Here is a 22,262-nt window from a genome sequence, read left to right as displayed (position 1 = left end):
ATATGAAAGAGAGGTTAGGCACCTTGCCCAAGGCTATAAAGTGAGTTAATGTTAGAGCCAGGATTGGCCATCAGGAGTTCTTGGCTTGCAGTCTCATGTTTAATATGCTACTAGGCCAGGCTTTGAACTTTTCCATTCTTATTTTCTCACTTTTTTTCTATTTACATTAATATTCAGTATCTTCATTTAAGATTTCCTTTGTCAGCTAATGTATCCGATGAGTTTTACTTTCTGAATGTATTCATTTTGCATTTTGAATTGTGCTACTGTATTTTTGCCTTTATGTTGTGAAGCATTAATGAAAAGCTACAAATAAATATTCTAGTACACATATATATTGCATGACTTCAATGAAAGCAGCTTCAGGAATACAAGATCACTTTTATATCTGCATTTTGTTGTTCTGTCACATTCTAGTATATCATTCCCAAGTACAAAAGGAACAGGAAAAACATGCCTGAGCTGAAAATGGTTAGTGCTCCAACAAGAAAGATCATTTTGCCTCAGGATGCTGTTGGTGTTACAAAATCACTACTCACAAAAGGTCTATCTATTAGGAAGCTCAGCTGCAGAAAAGCAAAAACAATGTAGAGCCCATATTTCATGCTATTGAAGAATAGTACCTAAAAAGGAAGAATAAAGAGCACCTCGCCTGCCACACAACACAAGAAACTGGAAGCCAACAGAATCAAAAATATATTTTCTGTATCAGAAAGTGAGCATATATTTGTTTTGTCAACATTCATAATGATCTTTCTGATAAATATATTTTAAAAATGCATCAGACTAAAAGTCCTCAGACTACAAACTTCAAAATAGCTAGCTGCAGTCTCCACAGTTCAAGGGACAGATTCTGATATCAGATATGCAGAGCCCAAACTCGTGTATCAAAAAATCTGCTCTCCGTAGTAATAAATTATGTCATCACACACACTTGAGCATGATAGCATCAAGAGGAGGAACAATCTAGCAAGCAAGAAATAGCCCCACAAAAGGGTACATGTATTTTAACAAGGTTTTAGTAAAGCGCGTTTCTTTAAAGTTTGTCTGAGCATGACAATTGCTTTTTACATCTGAACTGGGGAAGCAGCACACTACCCATAGCCAGATACTGCAGCAATTATATTTTAATTGCAAAGGCCAAATGCCCTACTTTTAACAAGTCACATTCAACCCACTGACTGCAGAATATAAACTGTGAGCTTGAAAATGAACTGCATGAGATGACATTTTACAGTCTCAGCAACAATAAGAATGTCTTAGCTGTACTGAAAGCTAGTTTCTGGGCCACTGATCAATAGCACTTGTTCTTCTACATGTGCATTTGCCCTGCTCCAGTCCCAAGGGTTGACTGTGATCTTGCTTTGAAATCATCCTTTGAGAAACCATACCAATGGTCTGATAACTACTTCCCAAAAGACACAGTGCCTGAACCTGCTGTACATTTCTCTGCTTCAAGGCCTACTCAAGAGGACATATAAACTTTCAGCATGGCAGCTGACCCACCTACCAAGAAATACTATCAAAGCCTCAAATGTATTCCATTTACCATTCCAAACAACATAATTTTTAGGACAGAGGCCAAATAATATATCTCCAGCAAGCTGGTAGCACAAAGATACAATAACTACAGTCACAGAAAGAAAATGAATCCTATGTGCTTGGGAAAAATAAAAGCTCAGATTTTTAACCTGCTTCACGGTGAGAGACTGTTCTCTTCACCACCCGAACACACTCAGGCCCTGTCCAAGCTGGAGCACCATGCGTAAAATGGTTGTAAAGCAAGGTTCTGGAGAGCATTACAAAACTATGCTGACAACAGTTTTTAAACAATGGTGTAGAGCGCAAGGTGAGTGCTGCAATGTGGACAGATTTGCTTCCAAACTAACGATCTAGAGTCTATCAGTTCTGTCCCTTTCTCTACTTCCTACTCAGTTGCTTGGACTTGGAACATGTTAGTAACTGCCTGGCCTTGCCTAACACTAGATTTTTGGGGAAAGTTCTCACTGTTAATAACATTTGATACAGATCCACAAGCAGCAGCAGAGGGACCATTAGTGTAGACAAGGTCTCCAGGAGGCCACTGGCACCCTTGAGTGCAGTACTAGTAGTTTGCTCACCCTCTCCAGTCTCACATACTGAAGCAACCAGCATGACAGACTTAGAGGAGGCACTGATAAGAACCTGAGACCTGCACCCAGCTCTCCTGGAATGGAAAGATGGTCAAGCAAAAGACAGCACATGAAGACAGGGAGGCATTACTTGAAAGCGTCTTAGGGGTTCAATGTTTCAGAGTATTCCATAAAAAGAATAACGAACGTGCAGCTTGGGTATCTGATTTGTAATGAATTAGGCCCAATATATACAGTCATAGTTATGCATGACAAATCCTTTCCAACAGAAAGTCATTCGAATTGGTACAGAGGTTTGTTTCCACTTCTGATATATCCACAAGTGGAAACAAAAAAGGTCTGGTACAGAAAAAAAATGTTTATTAACAAGTGGGGAAAAACATGTATTTAATGTTTCTATATTTAAAAATACTTTTGTGGCACTGTAGAACCATTTATTAATTTTGGAAACAAGAAGAATCTAATTTCAACTAAGGCCGTGAAAACTTATAAACAGGAAACTGCAACAAAGAAACCAGTCTTGACTCCCCATTATTGTCAACATTAGTGAATATCTAATCTCCTTGGACCTTTTATAATAAATACTAACTCTGTCCACCAACACCTTGTTTTCCAGCAAGCCGGTGCTTTAAAAGAAATCAATAAATGAGGGTCAATATTGGCATAGCTGATAACATAAATAAGTGATCACATGAGGAAATCATACTTCTTATTTTATCTAGATTTCCTATATCAAAAGAAAGAATTCCCTGAATAAACAGAGTTAGGTCACTTCAGGCTTTATTAGGTCACATCTGGTCCATCTGTCTGAGCCAGTGTGCAGGAAAAGATCCTCAGTGCACTTTTAAAAGCATTCTCCAATTGTGTTTTAAATGCTTCTAATATAGTGATCCACAGGAAGTCAAGAAAAAAAGGACCAAAGTTTCTGTGATTTAAACATGCAGCAATATAAATATACTAGTGTAATCAAGTAGAATCCTCACTCTACTATGAGCACAGTACACACACACCCCGCAAAAGCCCATGCTTACCATTTTCCAAGAGTCTGACTTTACTGACAACTCAAACAACAGAATTAAACCTCAACCTAAGATTTCTCTTCAAGCATGACTGTTCTTAGGGTTTTCCATGCGGGACTGCTATCCATCTCTTTCCAATTGGCTCCGATAGGCACTGCAACTATGTTTATACTCCTTGACTGGCGCTAACCAGACACTCCTGATCTAACTTCAAAGAGTGACTCAGTTATTGCTCTCCATACAGGCTTCTGGCACAGCAGCTTAGGTGGCTCAGCTGTACCCCAAATTTCTGTACAGAATCCTGTTACAACTAGTTTTTTGGAATATGACCAATTCATCCAAAAGTGAAGAAATCTTCTGGGAAAGTGGAATAGCATGCTTTCCTATACAATCAATCAATCAAAAAAAAAATATTGTCAGCAAACCTTAAAGTTCATATCAGGCTGCAGGGTATTAATTAATCTACAAGCTTTTAAATATCCACCAGCAATCTTGATATGTCCTTGGAAAGGATGCAATTAACCTACAGTGTTTAGAAAGGCCTCATTAGAAAGATGGGTTCTCAGACCCTAGGGATTTGTAAGTTTCCTTTCTAACCAAATTTTACTTGTTAAAGGTTATTTGCATAATAGTTCCTAGAGACCCCAACTTGCTTGACCATGATTCAGTGATATGATCCAAAAATGGGATTCCTGTTCTGCAAAATCTTTACAGAAAAATACAACAGAAAGTTTTATATTAATGCTTATTATTTATATTATGGTAGCACCTAAAGATCCAATCAAGAGTGAGACCTCATTGTGCTGTACATGGCAGAAACTGTCATTTCAAATTGTGAAAAGTAGCAATTTCTCAAGCTTTTCAAAATACTGAAGACTGTCTGAAGTAAATCTATCTACGTTGCCCAGGATTTAGGTACACTATTTCTATAAATATTAATCAGAATCACATCCAAAAAAATATGCATTGGACTGAAAATTTACACTAAATTTTGCATATGGTTGCAGCAATTCTGCATTATTTGCATCAAGCTGTATGCCAACAAACCATCTGCCATAAAAACAGGGTCTTGTGCTCTTAGCACTGGACTGGGAGTCCGGAATCCACAAGTTCTGATCACAGCTGATATGACCTTCTGAGTCCAAAGACAAGTTACAATCTATTTGCACCAGTTCTTCCATAAAATAGAAATCCCAGGAGTGTTGTAAAGCACTTTAAAGACATAAAGTCCTGGTAAGTGCTAAATACAATTATTCTGGCATACACAGCAGCAGCAACAATGCAGTGATCAGTAAAACAGTCATTCTTATGTTGATGCAGAGGAAATAAGTTATGCATAAATTAGGGCAAGAATATCAACCAGAATCAAGAGATTTAGGCACATCTTTCTATAAATGGCTATAGAGGAATTTAATTTACAGGATAATTTTGAAGCTATCTCCATAAAACAGTGCTGCAAAGATATAAACGTTCCCTCAGATGAACATGAACATTTTCCATTGACTTCGATGAGGGCTTAATGTACATATTCAAGGAGATAATATGGCCCTTAAGCTTTTACAAATAAAATAGAGCATTTGCAAATATTTAACTGCTTCCAACATACAGTATTTAAAAATACATGTTTCCTTCTAATACCTTTACATCAAGAAACTTCTGTAATTCCTCAGTTTCATTTTAATTTTTTCCCCTTTATGAAAAAGTTTTAGATGCTTAAATTGCTTGGATAATAAATACTTAGCACTATATATTTCTTTTTGGCTTCAAAACTCTATGCAAACATTAGCTCTCACAGCACCCCTGTGATGTATTTTACCTATTCCCATTTTGGTGAACTGTGGCACCAGACTTGGCCAAGGTCATAGTGAGTTGCAGAGCCATGAACAGAAGTGAGGAATTACTAGTTTTAAATGCCACGTGTAACCCATTAAACTACAGTGAAGTGAGTGACAGTGCACATGTGAAACAGAACTTAATTTGGCCATGTGACTACTCCTGAAGTGCAAACTCTGGGATGAAGACCCTGATCCTGAAAAGAATTATGCATATGATTAACTTTAATGTGCCAGTAATCCCATTTAATTTAATGGAACTTCTGATGCTTAAAGTTAGGCATGTGCTTACGTCTTTGCAGGATCAGGGACCAAGACTCCACATTTGTTGTAGTAACCTGCAAAAGGAAGCAACTATTCTTTAAACACTCTGGCAAACATTTAAGTATTTGTCGTATAGACCATAAACATAAGTAAAGTTACATTATGCTAAGAGCTGTGTGCATCAACACCCAGATATCCCACATGTGTTGAATTAATACACTAAGGGCAGCATTGCCTAGTTATTAAGAGTAGGGGCCAGGACTCTATTGCCAACTCAGGCAATGACTTACTGTATGACCGTGGGCAAGTCAGAATTGCTATGCCTCAGTTTCCCCATCTGTAAAACTGGCATAACACTTATCTTTATAGAGCATTTTGAGCTCCCCATTTGAAATGTGCTATGGGCAAAGTACTTCTATTACATAATATCACAGAACTCATGTTAAAGAACTCCAGTGTGTTATCCATGTGACTTTGTACACAAAATGACTGCATATATTATGTTATGCAAACTTATTTCTCTAATTTTAATCCTAGTGATGGTTCTCAGTTTTATTTACAAATTAGACAAACACATACACCATAGGGTTTATTCCATGATAGGACCACTAGACACCTTAAGTGCACTGAAAGGCATGAAACTGAATGCAAGAGACTCAATAATTGACCTTTTCTTAGTGCAGCACACGACTGAAGTATCATAGTGACTGTAAAATGCTCAATTTTTATGTTTTTAAAGGTGATCTACTTAAAAAGTAAGCAAAACTAATCTGAATTGCTGTTTGTGTCAGTTATTTTAGTTTCCTTTCTTCCTTTGAACCAGAGAGCACAAGGTCACAGCTAAGATTTGGTACTTTAAAAGTTAAACATTTACCAAGATTTTTTGTGTTTTCCCTTTGCACTCAATCCTTCCTAGGTTTGGTTTCAGTGTTGGCAAGATTTTTTCCCCATACAGAATAAAAATGGATTCAGAGGGCATTTAGATAGATTAAAAAACAAGTGTTAAGATATACCTTGTATATATAAATTTCTGTATCAAATGCTGAGTAAAGGTATAAAAGGACTAATAATCTGAACACTTTTTGAATAAGGTCTATTTCACATGGTAAAATACTACATACTTTGTATACATTAGAACAACACCCGAAATGGTGCAACTTGTCTCCTAACTTTAATCTTGTTCACTCAGGGAATCTAGTACGAAATGTGCGCTATATATTGTGGTTTTATAAATTTAAATCGCTGTTTGCAGCAACAAAGCTTTGCAAACCACGAATTTGCCAGCCCAGCCACAACAAAAATTTACTCACTTGCTGTTATTCATAATCATGATGTGGATAGTAAGTGAATGATATTTAACTTACCTATCCAAAAAAAAAAAAAGTTACTTGGCCCAAGGAATAGAACTGTGGGAGGGTGATGTAGTGTAGTTTTAAATTTAACTTAAAAAAGCACTGCTGAAATAAATGTGACAACTTCTCACTCCTCAGAGACATGATGTGTCATATTCAGATTTGTACAGAATATGCTGATGAAATTTCAGGGCTGTTATTTGGCATCAGCAAGATACAAATTAAGTGGATTTGTCACATGTCTAAAAATATATTAAATAGTTTATCTAATTTCAAGGACTGAAGATGATGAGTTTTGGCACACAACTATATTCTCAGGCTCAAATATGTGGCAGCAATAAATGTCAGCATACATTTCAAACTATACTCATTTAGAACATGCCCTGGGCTGGAACATTAGTAACCTCAATACTCAACGGTATTTTTAGGTATTTTGTGATTTATACCTACATAAGGCACTATTTTCTACATAACTTTAGGCTACTATCTGGTAAGTGTCCAATCAGCATATAAGTGAAAATGAGTGTCCTTCAAGTACTAACATTTTCAGAAACATGGTTAAAACTGTTCAAAAAAATGAACAGAATTAAAAGTTAGTTAATGAAGCCCTTGTAACTACAAAAATAGTGTATAACTTAACCACATCAACAAAAAGCTGCATTTCATAAGGTCTTGGAAAAGACAAAGGAATAATTCTTTTAGCCCTGGAAGATTACTGAAACCAATTCTACATCTAAGAAAAAAATTAAAAAAGATAACTTGGGCTTTCTGAACACACTTTAGTTCCTCTCTCTTTAAAACATCAAAGAACAGAGAATAAATTCCTGCCTCCTACCTCCACTCAAAAATTAATAGTAGCTCTATGCAGCCTACCTTAACTTCCTCGAGGAAAATCTTTTTAGGCTCTCAATAGGAAACACTTCAGTGTGAAAGCTAGCAACACAGCTCTCATTTGTGGGGCACCACCTTTGGAACTTGATGCTTCTTGACAGTCCAAGAAAGCCTGGATTGGGTGATATCTGGGCATGACCTAAGAAGTTTATTTAGCGTTTGGTTAAGTTTTGACTTTCTTTTTGCTGCATTTTGTATTTTAAGCAGCAGATATAGCTCACCATTATACATAGATTTCTCACATGTAGTCCTTACTCAGGCAAAATACTCTTAAAACAATGTAGGATTAGACCATATGCTTTTCTTTGGTGGGGAGGAGGTTAGGGAGGGGGGGTTGTGTGTGTGTTTTTTGATGCTAGCCCTCACATACTAGAGTTATTTATACACATCACATATGAATATAGACAGGATTGAATAAACAAAATCACATATACCCACATACACTTAACTACCATTAGACAGCCAAACAATGTAACTGGCTGAAAGACCTAAGCCAGTTGAGTGCTATTAACCAACTATTTAGTAGTTGCATCAGACAGGGTTCATATAGGATACTGAGCTCAAACACAGAAGCTGCAGCAATTTTGGGGCAAAGTTGTGATTTAATCTCAATGCAGCTCTAAATGCTCCATATTTCTTTGCTCTTCTGTTGCATTTGTAGGACCAACCATCAAACTGCAAATAGGAGGAAAAGGCAGATATTGAACTGCTAGGGAGGTTGACTGGATAATCCACTAAATCTTGTGCATTTCTAGCTTCTACCATTCTGTCCTATAAACAGCACACTATATAAGTGCCACCAATCTTCACCCTACACAAGTCTGTGTCATCTTCAGTGAACAAAAGAAAAAGACAACTACTCAGACTGACCCAATTTTATACAAAGTGACCAAGTAGGGCAGGAAGTTATAAACAGACTACAGAAATCCCCCCGACTCAGAAAAACTCCTGAATAAGAGACCCCTCAGGACTGCAAGAGAATTCTTTCTTATAAGGAAAAATATCCAAAAGATAACTCCCAATAAGTTTTAGTATCTTGGACATTTGTTCCTGAAATCAATGTTCTTATAACAACAAGTGCTGACAACGCTTTTGGACACCTGGAGGCACCAGGAGATTAATTCACTAATGTTTTGAGAAACAACATTTAAAAAAATGGTACAAGAGACAGAAACCATACAAATTTCACTTTATTACAAATCAGCTAAGTCCTGAAATTGGCAGAGGTTGAGTCACATGACCACACAAGTTAAAACATGGATGCTTTACCACAACATGAGACTTGACTTTTCAGCCCTTTGGTTTAAAGTGACTTCCAGTGGATAACGACACTCAATCATTCTATATCCCACGGCTACTTTTTCAACCTGTAGGCAACAGTTTTCCCCACTATAAACTTCAACTCCAATCTCTCTCTCTCTCTCACACACACACACTTGCAGAAACAATGGGATATATATAGGTACCTTGTTCAAACTAAAAACCTGGCTTCATCATCACGGGGACCTGAAACACAAAAAATTAAATCTGTTCCTCTCAAACTGAGATTGCAAACCTACATTCCTTGGGCACCTTAAACTCTCAAAGAAACCAGTAGGAGTTTTGGGTGAGCACAGAATACAGGACTAGGCTCCTACTAAATTTACTGCACTGAGTAAATTGGGGTAAAAGTTCATCTCCTTCACTTCCTGCCCTGTACAGTGGTGGGGAAGAAAGCAAATAGAAACTGGTCCCATGTGTAAATAAATCCCTTACTAGCTCTACTGAAAAACTTTTATAATTCTTCAGGCCTTCCTGACATAGTTAAATAAAGACATATCCATCTTAATGCAGGGGGAGGGCTAGCTCAGTGGTCTGAGCAGCCTGCTAAACCCAGGGTTGAGAATAAAAACCTTGAAGGGGCCATTTAGGGATCTGGGGCAAAAATCTGTCTGGAGATTGGTCCTGCTTTGAGCAGGGGGTTGGACTAGATGACCTCCTAAGGTCCCTTCCAACCCTGACATTCTATGATTAATTAAGCTCTTAACTTTTGACAATGTTAAGCAATGGTATGTAGCAGTAGTAAGAACTGGACATTAAAAAAGCACATTTGGTAAGGATTTCCTATCTTCTCTTTACAACATATGTGTGCACACACACACACACCCCTCTTCCAGCCTCTCACCTCTGCTTCAAAATGGTTCAATGCACCTTGCCTTCATTTCTCTGGAAAAAAAATCTTAAGCTTCACGGGGAAGACTTCAAAGTGTCATTCATTCTTTTGCTTGAAAATGTTACTAACGACCTTCATAATGACAGTAAAAGTCCATTGATTCTGGCTGTTCACCCTGTACAAAGCTTTAATATTATTACTGTTCACATATAAAAAAGGGACCCTCCAGTACAAACAATTTTGGCTAACGTTAGGGCTGTTTACACAAAAAATTAGGTCAGTTTAACTACACTGGTTGGGGAGTGAGAAATCCACACCCTTGAGTGGCACTGTTAAGCCAACCTAAGTCCCTGTGTTCACACTGCTAGGTGGACCTACCTACTGCCTCTTGGAGAGGTGAATTATCTATACTGACAGGAGAACGCCTCCCAACAGTGTAGGAAGCCTCTGCACTGAAGCAGGGCAGCTGTTCTGCTGTAGTGTTTTAAGTGTATACAAGCCCTTAGTGTAGCACCCCGACCTTATCACCTTCTCTGATTTGAAACTAGCATGGATGCAACCCAGAATTAGCATTAATACAACCCAGAAGTCGAAGCTGAATAGGCTTTGTCTGCAAACAGAAGACATTATTTATGTGTGTGATTAGTTTAAATTCAAAATATATATTTTGAGTAGATAGTATCTGAAGACCATGCTAATCACAGACCTTTTATTCTTGACTGTTGGTAAAGTTTAATTCCAGCATGCATGCCTTTATTGTGAGTTATTAACATCACAGAACAGCAATTCTTTTTTAAGATCCAGAAATAATGTTCTGGCCTGCTTTTCCATCTCCCACACAAAAATAAGCTACAAATGTAACTACTTCAGGCTTTTAGAAAAAAAAACTTCCACGGCCAACAATTGAAGATAAAGATTAGAAAGAAGATAAAGAGGATCAGAATGGGAATATTGAATCTGTGTCATGCAGTTCACTCATGACAATGCAATGACTGTAATGCCAGGGAGATTTAGAATCTTTTGGTATGGGTGGGAAAGAGAGAAGGACTGCGATGTAATTTGGATCACTGTTGAAAATGATTTCTAATTTAGATCTACAGCCTATTCATGCCAACCTCTATGTTCCCAGACATCGGAAGTAACTTCATTTTTCAACTTGGACGCTTTTTTCCAGTTCAACGTGGTATAAACAAACTTTGTCCTTCATCCTCTAAACTCGGAGCAGCAGTATTTCAAGGTCACTCTTCCTAGCGAAGGAAGGCCTTGCTCCAGCAACTTTCACTGCAGCACCATTTCGACTGCAAGAGCCATAAATAAATATGGAACACAAGTCTTTTATTCCGTTTGCCATGCAAATCCTTTACACTGAAAAACTTTTAAGTTAAGCACTCTCTCATTCTCGGTTTCCATGGCTGTCCTTTGCAGGACTACAGATCCTGTAATACTGCTCTACTGCAGGAACATTCCAGTGACCTTCAGTCCTTATTTGCAAATAAAAAGGAAAACAAAGGGCTGCTTATACTTGTCAAGTGTTCTGTTGATGTTTGTACAAGAGATACAAGGCTTCATTACTCCCAAGAACTGAACAGTTACTGATTAGCAACCTATGTGCTAATGTTAGGCTTCATATCCTCTAACCTAAAAATGTGGCATTATCTGCAAGGGCAACAGAATGTGCTGCACTTACTAAGATTTTCACATTCTGATAATAATAAGAGTACTACAATTTTAAGAAGGCTATACATGAAGTGACATTTTGTAGTACATGCTATCTAAAGAGTTACGTTAGTGGTCTTCATAAAGGATGCGATTTAAAGGATTAATGTATCTCCTTTTCAGTCAGGCTCTGAAGACATTATGAATAACCTGCAGTGAGAATGAAGACAGCAAAATTTTACCCATCATTATACAGCCATTTTAAACAAACAGTACTATTCGTGATATACAGGGGGAAAGTTATAGAAGAATTTAACTTTATGATTCAGGGCCCTGAATATGAAATCCTACTGGACAGTAAAGCATACAAATTCATAACAGTGTCACTGGGTGCTCTTTGTACCTTTAAAGTAAAAAGAAAGGTGGAGAAAAAAATCACTCGAAATATTACATTTTCTTCTTCTATGAAAGCTTCAGTGCACTTGAACAAAGAAAAATTATTCTGAAAAACAGTTCAAGCTTTGAATCTTCATATTCGTTGTTCAGAATAAGTATTTTATCACTGTACTTCTTTGAAAATTAATAGTTTCTTCATTCATCTTCCCTTATCTCTACTAAACTAGCAAAATACAGTTGAAGGGCATGCAGAATCCAAACAGAACAAGGTACAGTAGGTGCAATGTAAGGTATGCAAGGAATGTAAAGTGGCCATTTTCCGAGACAGTTCAACTTATCTCCTCTCCTTAAAGCTAGACAATTTCTGTGATTTCCACATAAAACAAAAATTAAACTTACCAGGAATTGCATTAATTTTACAAGCAGTTAATTATCGCTCTTCAAACAGGGAGAAGCAAGTCACTCCTATCCATCCCCCACCAAAAAGGAAGAGGAAACAAAGGCAGCAAGAGATGCAGAGAAATGGTTCTGGAATGTCCAGTGCAGTTCATAACTGAACAGCTGCCCTCCCAGCAAACTATTCGCCATTTTTCTTTGTCTTTCAGCTGACCCCTGCCTCACTGAAAAACTCCGGAGTCGCCAATGAAACACTGTGCAGCCTCCTTCCACTTTAACAGTCAAAGGCATTCAATCTAGCATGCTATTTGACACCAAATCTTGCCTCCGCTGCTGTCTTATTGGTTAAGTTCCTTTATCTGTTAAGCTCACAAAGTCCGGATTGGCTGCTCATGTCATCACTAACCTCCATTGTACACTTCCTGTTTTAAAGTTACCTTGAGATGCAGAACAGGGGTCAGACACAGACTTCAAACTAGAAGGAAACTTACATAAGGAAATATTTAGTAAACATACATAATACAAAAACTGACAAGATATTTGACAAAATCTTGCATGTCTGACAGATTTCCTGACACTAACGTAGAGTCATACTATTTCCCACCCCAAGGATTTCTTATTGGCTATCTGAGGTCCATTTAAAAAAATTAAGATAATTTAGGGGCTTTTGATTGGCCAGATTGGTACTGTATTGATGTTACACAGACAACCTTATAGCAGTTAATCTGAGGAAACAGTTAGCACACACTGGAAAGTTACTGTGTGAAAACAATATAGGCTTTTCTTTATTATATAAGGCAGGAAAAGCAAGCCTACGACAATTAGACTAACTTTAACTTTAATGTAGCAGAACTGAAGCAATCTATTTGACCCCTAGTCTTAATTATTTGCACAAAGACCTTTTATAGTTTTCCAAAATAGGTCAGTCATTCTAAGTAATTCTAGTTAAAAAAACAAAACAAGCTAAGACAACTTTAAGGTTGAACAAAATAAGCACTCAAAAAATGAAGTGCCACAGTTACAGGTTGCACGTGAACCCTTAACTTTGTGAATGCAGTAAGATACAAGGCATAACTACATTATTATAAATTATACTGTTTAAGAAAATGTACACATTTGCAGTTGAATGTACATTCTCTTTTCATCAGCAGCACACAAATGCAATTCAAGAAATGAGGTAGATAACTGAAGTTAAATTAAATGAATACATAGGTGACATATGCCATTAAAGTTCACTGAGAAATATAAATAGTTATACATTTTACTTAATGTGTAGTATGTTATGAACGGTTCACTGTGTATCTTTCATTAGTGATTTTCATGGACTGTGTGGCACTCACAGGAGTAGCAGCCAGTAGTAGAATATTACACAGGTAGCATAATTGTAGAAAATTATGTTGTATTTGGAAAAAAATATCAAGTAGAAATATTTGGCTACAAATCACAAAATGCCCTATCCCATGAACCTCATGAGGATCACAGTAGGAAGCACTTCTTCATTTACTAGATGTCGGTAGGAAAGAACCACTTTGAGTTTCAGGAGCTGTGCTGATTTTTCCTCCAAGGCATGAGTGCCTTATGTTGCCTCATGAACTTTACTGTTTCACGTGGGGAAAGGGCTCCATGGTACCTAATCCACTGTTGACCTTACAAAACACTTCATAAATGAAGCAAGTATGCCAACAGAGCCCCGTACCTACCTACTCTAATTATTTCACTCTGCAGGTGTCAGCTCTGCACACATGTACAGCATGATCTTTGTTAGCTTTGAGTTTATGAACTTAGCACAATTAAAATGTTCTGTGCTAGCTCAGTACTCAATTTTCAAAGTCTGTTCAGCCAACCAAATCAAGATCCTTTTCCAATAGAACGCTTAAAAAGGTAGGTGTCAGTGAAGGCTATTTCCATGCCATATTTCAGGAGTCTAATATCAGTCATTTTTGATGTTCAAACAAAGGTTCTAAGTATTGTTTCTACAACAGGTTCCCCTGCTCTCAAACATCTAAACTATTTTTGCTCTTAACCCCACCCCTCACACACACTCCCAAAAAACCCACACCTCTCTAAAAAAAAAAAATCACCACCACTTTTAGGCAGAAGAAGAAGCCTGGAAAACTTTAGAAAATTTAAAACAACTGAGAGTTTAAAAGTAACTGAAAACATGTGCCTAAAATGGAAATAAACCTTTATGCCAATCAAGCCACAGAGGCTGCTATATTTCAAGGTCAATGTTCATATGACAACAGGTCTAATCCAAAACCCACTGAAGTCCATAGAAAGACATCCATTGACAGCAGTGGGCTCTGGATCAGGCCCAAGATTTACAATAATGGACTAAACACAGAATGTTCTCATACATATACTGAAGTATGTATTTTGTGCTTTGGATAGGGGATTAACAACATCTAAAGCAGCAACGTATTTGTATTTTTTATACCAGGTTTCATACAAATTGTATCCCAAAATGCTTTACACACTTACAATAAGTGTTAATTTATCTTTCCCTACACTATTCTATGTTAAGAAGCGTAAAACAGAGATGGTACTAAAAGATTAAGTTAGACCCAAACAGCTGATAGAAATAAATGCATTTCAGAAAATATCTACCCTAGTAGCATACGAAATATTTAGTAAAAAAGTTGAATCTTCATAATATTGTTCTTAAAAATCTCTAAAAATCTAGTAATGCTTAGATTAACTAACTGTAACACTACATAGTCTAAGGGCCTTATTCTGATCTGCTGGATAGATTGTACATGCTTTATTCTTATCACGAAATCAAGGGGAGTAAAGCCAATACTGAGCACTTTCGAAAAATCCCACCTGAAAGCCAATAAGGGATGAAGATTCTGGAAGACAGCAATTAAGTTGCACGTTTCCACCTCTGACTGATTATATGGCTTATTAGTTATCTTGGCTATTGAAAGTTATCATTGCATCCTTACAGATAAGAGTTGTTTTTTCAAAAGTGACACAATCTACTGCAAGGTATTCACATATACCATTAAAAAAAAACAACAGATAGTGGCACTAAAGAGACTAATAGATAAAAATTTCTGATCTCAAGTGCATAAAATCAAAAGGTAGATGAATCACGACATTCTGATGGCCTATGAAGCTGGGAAGCTTGATCATTGTAAAGAATTTAAATTTACAGCATACACAACATTTTCCTTTCTAAATTTAATAGCAATACAGAGTTCCGAATGAACAGGTATTAGGAATTAAAATTATTTATTCTGTGCCTCAGACACAGAAATTGAGCAAGCTCCCACCATTGCCCTCCCAATGTTTAACTGGAAGGATCACCTTTAACTAGCGTTCTGTCTCTGTCCATGTATGGCTTTACAACCAAGACTGACATGGAGGTGGCTTCTGCGATGTGGCAACTGTCCTAAAGTACCTGAATTGATGCTTCCAGGCAATTGCACATAGATGGCCATCAGATGGTGCTGACGCTCCCTCTTAGTCATTAACTGTTTGATATGGATTTGAATCAGCAACTTAGAGATGAAAAGCTCCACATCCAATTATGATAGCCCCTCAGTATTCTAGTCCCTTCCAACTGTTTAACGTCAAACAGGTGGCTCACAGGCATAAAAACTGTACAACAGAACAGAACTAATTCCAACACAGAACTAATTCCGACACACATTGGACAAAGGATGAGATAAAATAACTGTTAACAAGAATCCGAAGGGTTACCAAAGAGGGAAACAACAAGGAGTCCGGTGGCACCTTAAAGACTAAGATTTATTAGGGCATAAAGCTGGCATGGGTAAAAAAACCCACTTCTTCAGATGCAAGGAGGGAAAGGAATTGTTTAGAATTAGAGAGTATCCACATGAGCTTTTTTGACCCAAATTTCCCATGGTTGGTCCCAATCATTCAGCAAAACAGGTGGGAATGTAAGCACAAAGATGGCTCCAGGCACCTGCCAGCATTTAAACAGTGTTGTCTAATCCTCTGTTACAGGTCCACACGGCACAGCATTTAAAACACCAGCTGCTGCCAGTGCCTTGTCTACACCATCGGTGATAGCAATTGTAAGAAATTTGGCACAAACAAGCCTAGTATAGTAAAAGCATTAAGAGTCATACCGCGATGTTACATAGCATGGGAAAAATATTAGTGGAGAAAGTTACTGACAACTGGACATAATATTTCAGCAGCAGTTGCACCAGTGACAAAAACAATAGCAAAATAATGTGTCTATCCTATTCGAGATTCCCCTATTTATGTAGTCGTGGGTTGAATTAGCCCATTTAGCCACAGCCTCACGCTGGGAGCCCATGTTCAGCTGATTATCTATGACCCCTAAATCTTTTTGAGAGTTACTGCTTTCCAGGATAGAGTTCCCCACTATGTAACTATGGCCTACATTCTTTGTTATGAAATGTATACATTTAGCCATATTAAAATGCATAATATTTACTTGAGCCCAGATTATCAAGTGATCTAGATTGCTGTGTCAGTGACCTGTCCTATTCATTACAGAATCATAGAACCATAGGGTTAGAAGGGACCACAAGGGTCATCTAGTCTAACCCCCTGTCAAGATGCAGGATTTTTTGTGTCTAAACCCTCCAAGGCAGATGGCTCCAGCCTCCTTTTGAAAACCTCCAGCGAAGGAGCTTCCAAGACTTCCCTAGGCAGAAGCAGTTGACAGGGGCGGCTCTAGACATTTTGCCGCCCCAAGCACGGCGGCATGCCGCGGGGGGCGCTCTGCCGGTCGCCAGTCCCATGGCTCTGGAGGACCTCCTGCAGGCGTGCCTGCGGAGCGTCAGCTGGTCCCGCAGCTCCACCAAAGCCACAGGACCAGCGGACCCTCCGCAGGCAAGCCGCGAAAGGCAGCCTGCCTGCCACCCTCCCGGCGACCGGCAGAGCGCCCCCCGCTTGCCGCCCCAATCACGCGCTTGGCGTGCTGGGGCCTGGAGTCGCCCCTGGCAGTTGAGTCTATTTACCACTCCCTATATTTGCATCATCTGCAATCCTTATCACTGATTATTGTATTACTTTTTCCAGGTCATTAATAAAAACGTCATCAGCCTAGGGCCAAGAACCAATCCCTGCGGGATCCTAGTTGAAACACACCCATTCTGTTATGATTCCCCATTTACAGTTACAATTTGAGAGAGTTATCACTTAATCCATATAATGTATGCCATCTTTCATCATTCTAGTTTTATAATCAAAATGTCATGTGGAACCAAGTCCAGTGAACTATAGAAGTCTAAGTATATTACATCAACACTATTACATTTATCAACCAAACTTGTAATCTCATCAAAAAATATAAAGTTAATTTGACAGGATCTATTTTCCATAAACCATACTGAATGGCATTAATTACATTATTCTCCTTTAATTTTTTACTGAGTCCCATATCAACCACTTGATTATCTTGTACAGGACTGATGTCAGACCAGTAGGCCTATAATTACCTGCGTCATCTCATTTACCCTTTTTAAATATTGGCATAAACATTAGCTTCATTCTAGTCTTCTGGAATTTTCCTAGTGTTCCAAGACTTATTGAAAAATCAATATTAATGATCCTGCAAGCTCCTGTGCGAGCTCTTTAAAAACTCTTGGATATAACTTATTTAGACTAGCTGATTTTAAAATGTCTACTTTAATAGCTGCTGTTTAACATCCTTCCACGATACTAGTGAAATGGAAAGAGTTGTGATATAATGTCCTTCCCTCCCCCATACAAAACAAAAATATTTATTGAACTCTTCTGTCTTTTTTGTATTATTGATAATTCTACCATTTCCATCAAATAAAGAACCAATACCATTATCAGGATTATTTTGTTCCTAATATACTTTAAAAACTCCTCCTTATCGGCCATAACTGCTGCCACAAATTTCTCCTTGTGTCCCTTTGCTTCCTTTGTCTATTTCCTACCATATGTAGTTTCTGATTTATTTTCATTCTGTTAACTTCTCCTTTCTTCAATTTATCTTTATTTTTTTTTTAAATACATACACTTGCCTTAATTTCCCCTTAAACCAGGTCAGTTTTTTAACCAATACAGTTTTCTTCCTTGATTGCGGGATTATAGATTTTTAGGCATCTAATAAAGTGCTCTTAAACAATTCCCAATAATCATTCACATTTTTCTGATTAAAGTCTTCCTCTCATCTGATTTGGCTCATAATTGTTTTCAGCTTTCTGAAATAGTCCTTTTAAAGCATAAAGTGTGTATATATCACTACTCTGGACTTGATTCTGTTTGCACACTGTAAATGTGATCCAGTCATGACCAGTTGTACTTAACTTATTCATATTTAATTCTGTGATAATGTCCTCTTTATCTGTCAAAAGAAATGTAGAGTTTCCCCCATGCTGGATGCAACACATTTTGAGTCAGGAAATGGTCATCTTTCTTATAGTAAGGTCAGAACTGGCCAAGTGACTAAGTCAGTCTAACCGGCCAAGTGGATACAACTTGCTATAAAGTTTTGACCATCTCTACTTTTATAGAATAAAAAAATGCAGATTTGATTCTGCACTGTGGTCTTCTGTCCAGATTTTGTACTTTAAAGGCATATGAATGAGAGAAGAATCAGCTTTACTTAAAAAAGCTTAAATATACACATTAAAGAGAAGCTTCTTTAAACAAGGTATGCCAAGAAGTCAATAGAACATCTGCCGAATATAGTTACTCCACAACATAAAACTATTTCCCCCTCAGTTTACATAAGCACTTTGTACTGATTGTGCTTGGTATAAAAATGGGATCTGAGCAAGAATGAGGAAAAAAAACAACCAACCTGTTTCCCAATCTTCACTTTTGGTAAACAGATGAAAAATAGTTAAATAGCATCAAGTTTTAATCTGACCTCAATTGTGTCATCTTAGTATTTTGTGCAAACATTACAAGTTATTGGTGATAACTTATCTGAGTGACTTTAGCAGGCATCATATTTGGTGGTACATGTTTATAGTGTGACCTGTCACTGTGAACAGATGGAAACAATGTGTGATATTTTAAATACTTTATTTTAACTTGGACTTTAAATATTCCCTGCGTAAACAGTATTTACAATGATGATTTTGCATTCACAGAGTACTCTCTTTGCTAGTATCTCAACACACTTTACAAAGATTAAATACGCACAACTCCCTGAAATAGGCAAGAATACTACACATTTTATAGAGGAGGAAAGAGTAGGACAGATTAAACAATTTGCTCAGGGTCAGCCAACCAGTCAGTTGGAAAAGATTCTAGTGGTCCTGATTCTCCGCCCCCTATATAACTACTAAATAACAATCCTACTCTGCTGTGGAGGGGTTTCCAGGGTCAGTCCCAAACTAAAATACTTTCCAGTTTACTCGATCAAGAATTTTGTGTCCAGTCTGAATGGCATTTAAACTCATTCATTCCAGTGTTTAGTAGGAATAAAGAGCTCTAGTTAAATGCAAATTCATTAACATTTGAGTGAAAAATTTGTGATTCACAGTGAAAAGTGAACTCAAACAAGTTATGTTAGAATATATTAGGTCAGGAAGAAGTGAAGAGTTATACACTAGGTTATTTTGTTTGTGGCCAATATAAAAAAAGTTAACTATGTCTTGCGTGCTGCCATGTCCTTTGCTCTGCACCACAATTCCTAACCGTTATCACACTGACATGAAATGATACTTTCAATCCAACTGCACAGACTCTGGCAACTAATGAGGGTACTTACAAGGGCTTATTCACAGAGATTCTACAATAGACTGGAGCTCTCAATACCAGGAGTTTCTTCTTGAAATCTTATATGGGACACTGGGCTTAGTCAGAAATAAAAAACATGATGATCATTTGCTTCTGAACAATATACCATTAAGGCACAACACTGGGAGTCAAGAGTTCTGAGTTCTAATCCTAGCTCTGAGTGACATGCTGTAAAACTTCAGGAGGAAAGAAGGTCTAGCAAATAGGCCTCTGGACTAAGATTTAAGGCACCCAAGTTCAGCCACGTACATCCTGTGAGACCTTGGGCAAGTTATTAAAATCTATCGGTGCCTCAGTTTCCAAATCTGTAAAACAGGAATAGTACTTTCCTTCCTGACGTGGGTAATGCAATGATAAAACCTATTAATGATTATGGGATGCTCAGATATCACAGTGATAAGGGCTACATAACTTTCTAGACAGAATTGGGAGAGTGACTATATAACGGGAATGACTAACACCTCCTTACTTCACAGAATGGATTTCAAGCCTATATACTATGCTGTTTAATACAGACTAACATGGCTATCCCCAATGCTGTTTAATGTTTTCATTCATCTCAGTTTGAGAAATTAAAGTAAAAGTAGTCAGTTTAACTTTTGTTTATAGTTATTGTCATTTTGTTTATAGTTATTGTTATTCTTCATGCTGCCATATTTGGGTTTCAATCACCGTATGGGAATGTGTTTAAAAATCAATTGCTTTAATTTGATGATTTTTCATTGTGAAGACATTTCTAGTGGTTTTAGTTGTTTTAAGGGTTTCCTCTCCCCTTGCACCCCCCATTAAGGTTAAAATATTGGGTCAAACTTTGAAAAGGAGAAATGCTTCTGAGACCCTCAGATGAAAGATGCCATAGATGGGCAAAATAATTTGGCTCATATTTTATGGTTGGATATCATCCCCCATTGGGAGTCGATCCTTGCTCAACTTTAGAGAAAATGGGATATTATGGGAATGTATTTCAGCTGCAAAATTTAATAACTTAAGGTTCTGCATGACAATCCTGGAAGACACTGAATACCCATCACTCATTGTCACAGGAGGTAAAACAAGCTTCACTTAGAAGCCCTTCCATCAACCTAACAGCTGGATTCAGGGAGTAAGCAGCCGTTAAGTGATAACAAGAAAGCACCCGATCTTTTCTGCATCTCACACATTTGCTGTACAAGCAGCACTATACACTATTGTGTAGGGATCTGCTCTCACTTACTGGAAAAGAAGGAGGAAGTGCTTTATAAACAACGTTATTACTTCAGTATGTGTGGTGCTGATCCTCACCCACAAGGGGACACAGGACTCGCCCTGCTCCACTCGTTTGAGTTGCCTGGCTGTGCTGCCTCAAGGGGTTCATTTCACTCCTTTATCCAGACCTGCTTAGCTTAAACCTCCAGCCCACCACGTGCTCCCCAAACAACATGGAACGTCCCCCCTGACCTTCTTCCTACCCAGGGCATCCAGCCCCCCTAGCACGGATCCTTTTGCTACACGCCCCCTGCCCTCTCCCCCCGCCAGCCAGGCCACCGTACCACCCCCCCACCCCGCTCCCGCCCTTCCCCCACCCCGTCAGCGCGAGAGGGAAAAGGGGGTGCTTCACTTTCCTGTCCTCTCCCCGGTCCGCAATCCCACATCCAATCATCACAAAGTCCTCACTGCCCGCCTCCGCGCCACCAGCCAATCGGCGGCGACAGGACAGCTCGGCCAATGGGAGCGGCACGGGCCGGTGGAAGAGTCCACCCTAAGAGCCCCCGCGTCGGCCCGCCCCTCTGACCGGATCCCTACCCCCGTCCCTCACTCACCAGCCAAGCCAGCGCCGCGACCTTCACCTCCTCTGCCTGGGGCCCCGAGGGGAGGGGACCCGCTACCGCTCTGCCTCCGGCCCGGCTGAAGGGCGGGGTGACAAAGAACGGAGCGAGCGCGAAGCGGGCGAGAAACAAGATGGCGGCTGCTCCGTGAGGCGATGGAACGGACGCTCCGCCCCTTTCCCCCCTCGGGCGAAACACTGCGCATGCCCGTGACTTGATGATGGGCCTCGCGAGGTCTCTGTGGTGGGAGCGGGATGGGGGGGCTCACTCCTCCCGGCAAGGGGGAGGGGCCTGAGACGGGGCCTCCAGGGAGGTGGCTGAAGCGCCCCGGAAGCTGAATAGCACATACGGGCTCCTCTGCCGCCCCGGGACCTGCGTGGGGCATAACACCCAGAGGGGGCCGGAGCGCTGCACCCGCACACGCGTGGGGTGGGGGCTAGAAGAGGGAGGCCATGGGAGGAGGCTCCTCGTAGGACAAGGGATCATTGGTCTGGCTGAGGGGGAAGGAGGAGAACCCAGGAGTCCTGACAGCCCTCCTCCCTCCCCGCCCCCACCCCAGCTGGGGCATGAGAGGAGAACCCAGGAGTCCTGACAGCCCTCCCCCCCCCCCAGCTGGGGCATGAGAGGAGAACCCAGGAG

At 39.2% G+C, this 22,262-nt stretch overlaps 1 protein-coding gene across 1 annotated transcript in view; it reads right to left on the bottom strand.

The window, feature by feature from the left end:
• NFYC (nuclear transcription factor Y subunit gamma) overlaps positions 1-21,787 on the bottom strand; it is a 58,469-nt gene extending 36,682 nt beyond the window's left edge. Inside the window, exon 1 of the mRNA XM_032802679.2 lies at positions 21,618-21,787. The gene's annotated coding sequence lies outside the window, so the exon portion shown is untranslated. The remainder of the gene's footprint in view (positions 1-21,617) is intronic.
• Between the last annotated feature and the right edge of the window lie 475 nt (positions 21,788-22,262).

Source organism: Chelonoidis abingdonii, chromosome 25 (genome assembly GCF_003597395.2).
Source record: "Chelonoidis abingdonii isolate Lonesome George chromosome 25, CheloAbing_2.0, whole genome shotgun sequence".
Classification (NCBI taxonomy): Eukaryota; Metazoa; Chordata; order Testudines; family Testudinidae; genus Chelonoidis; species Chelonoidis abingdonii.
This window is presented reverse-complemented; position numbering and strand designations above follow the sequence as displayed.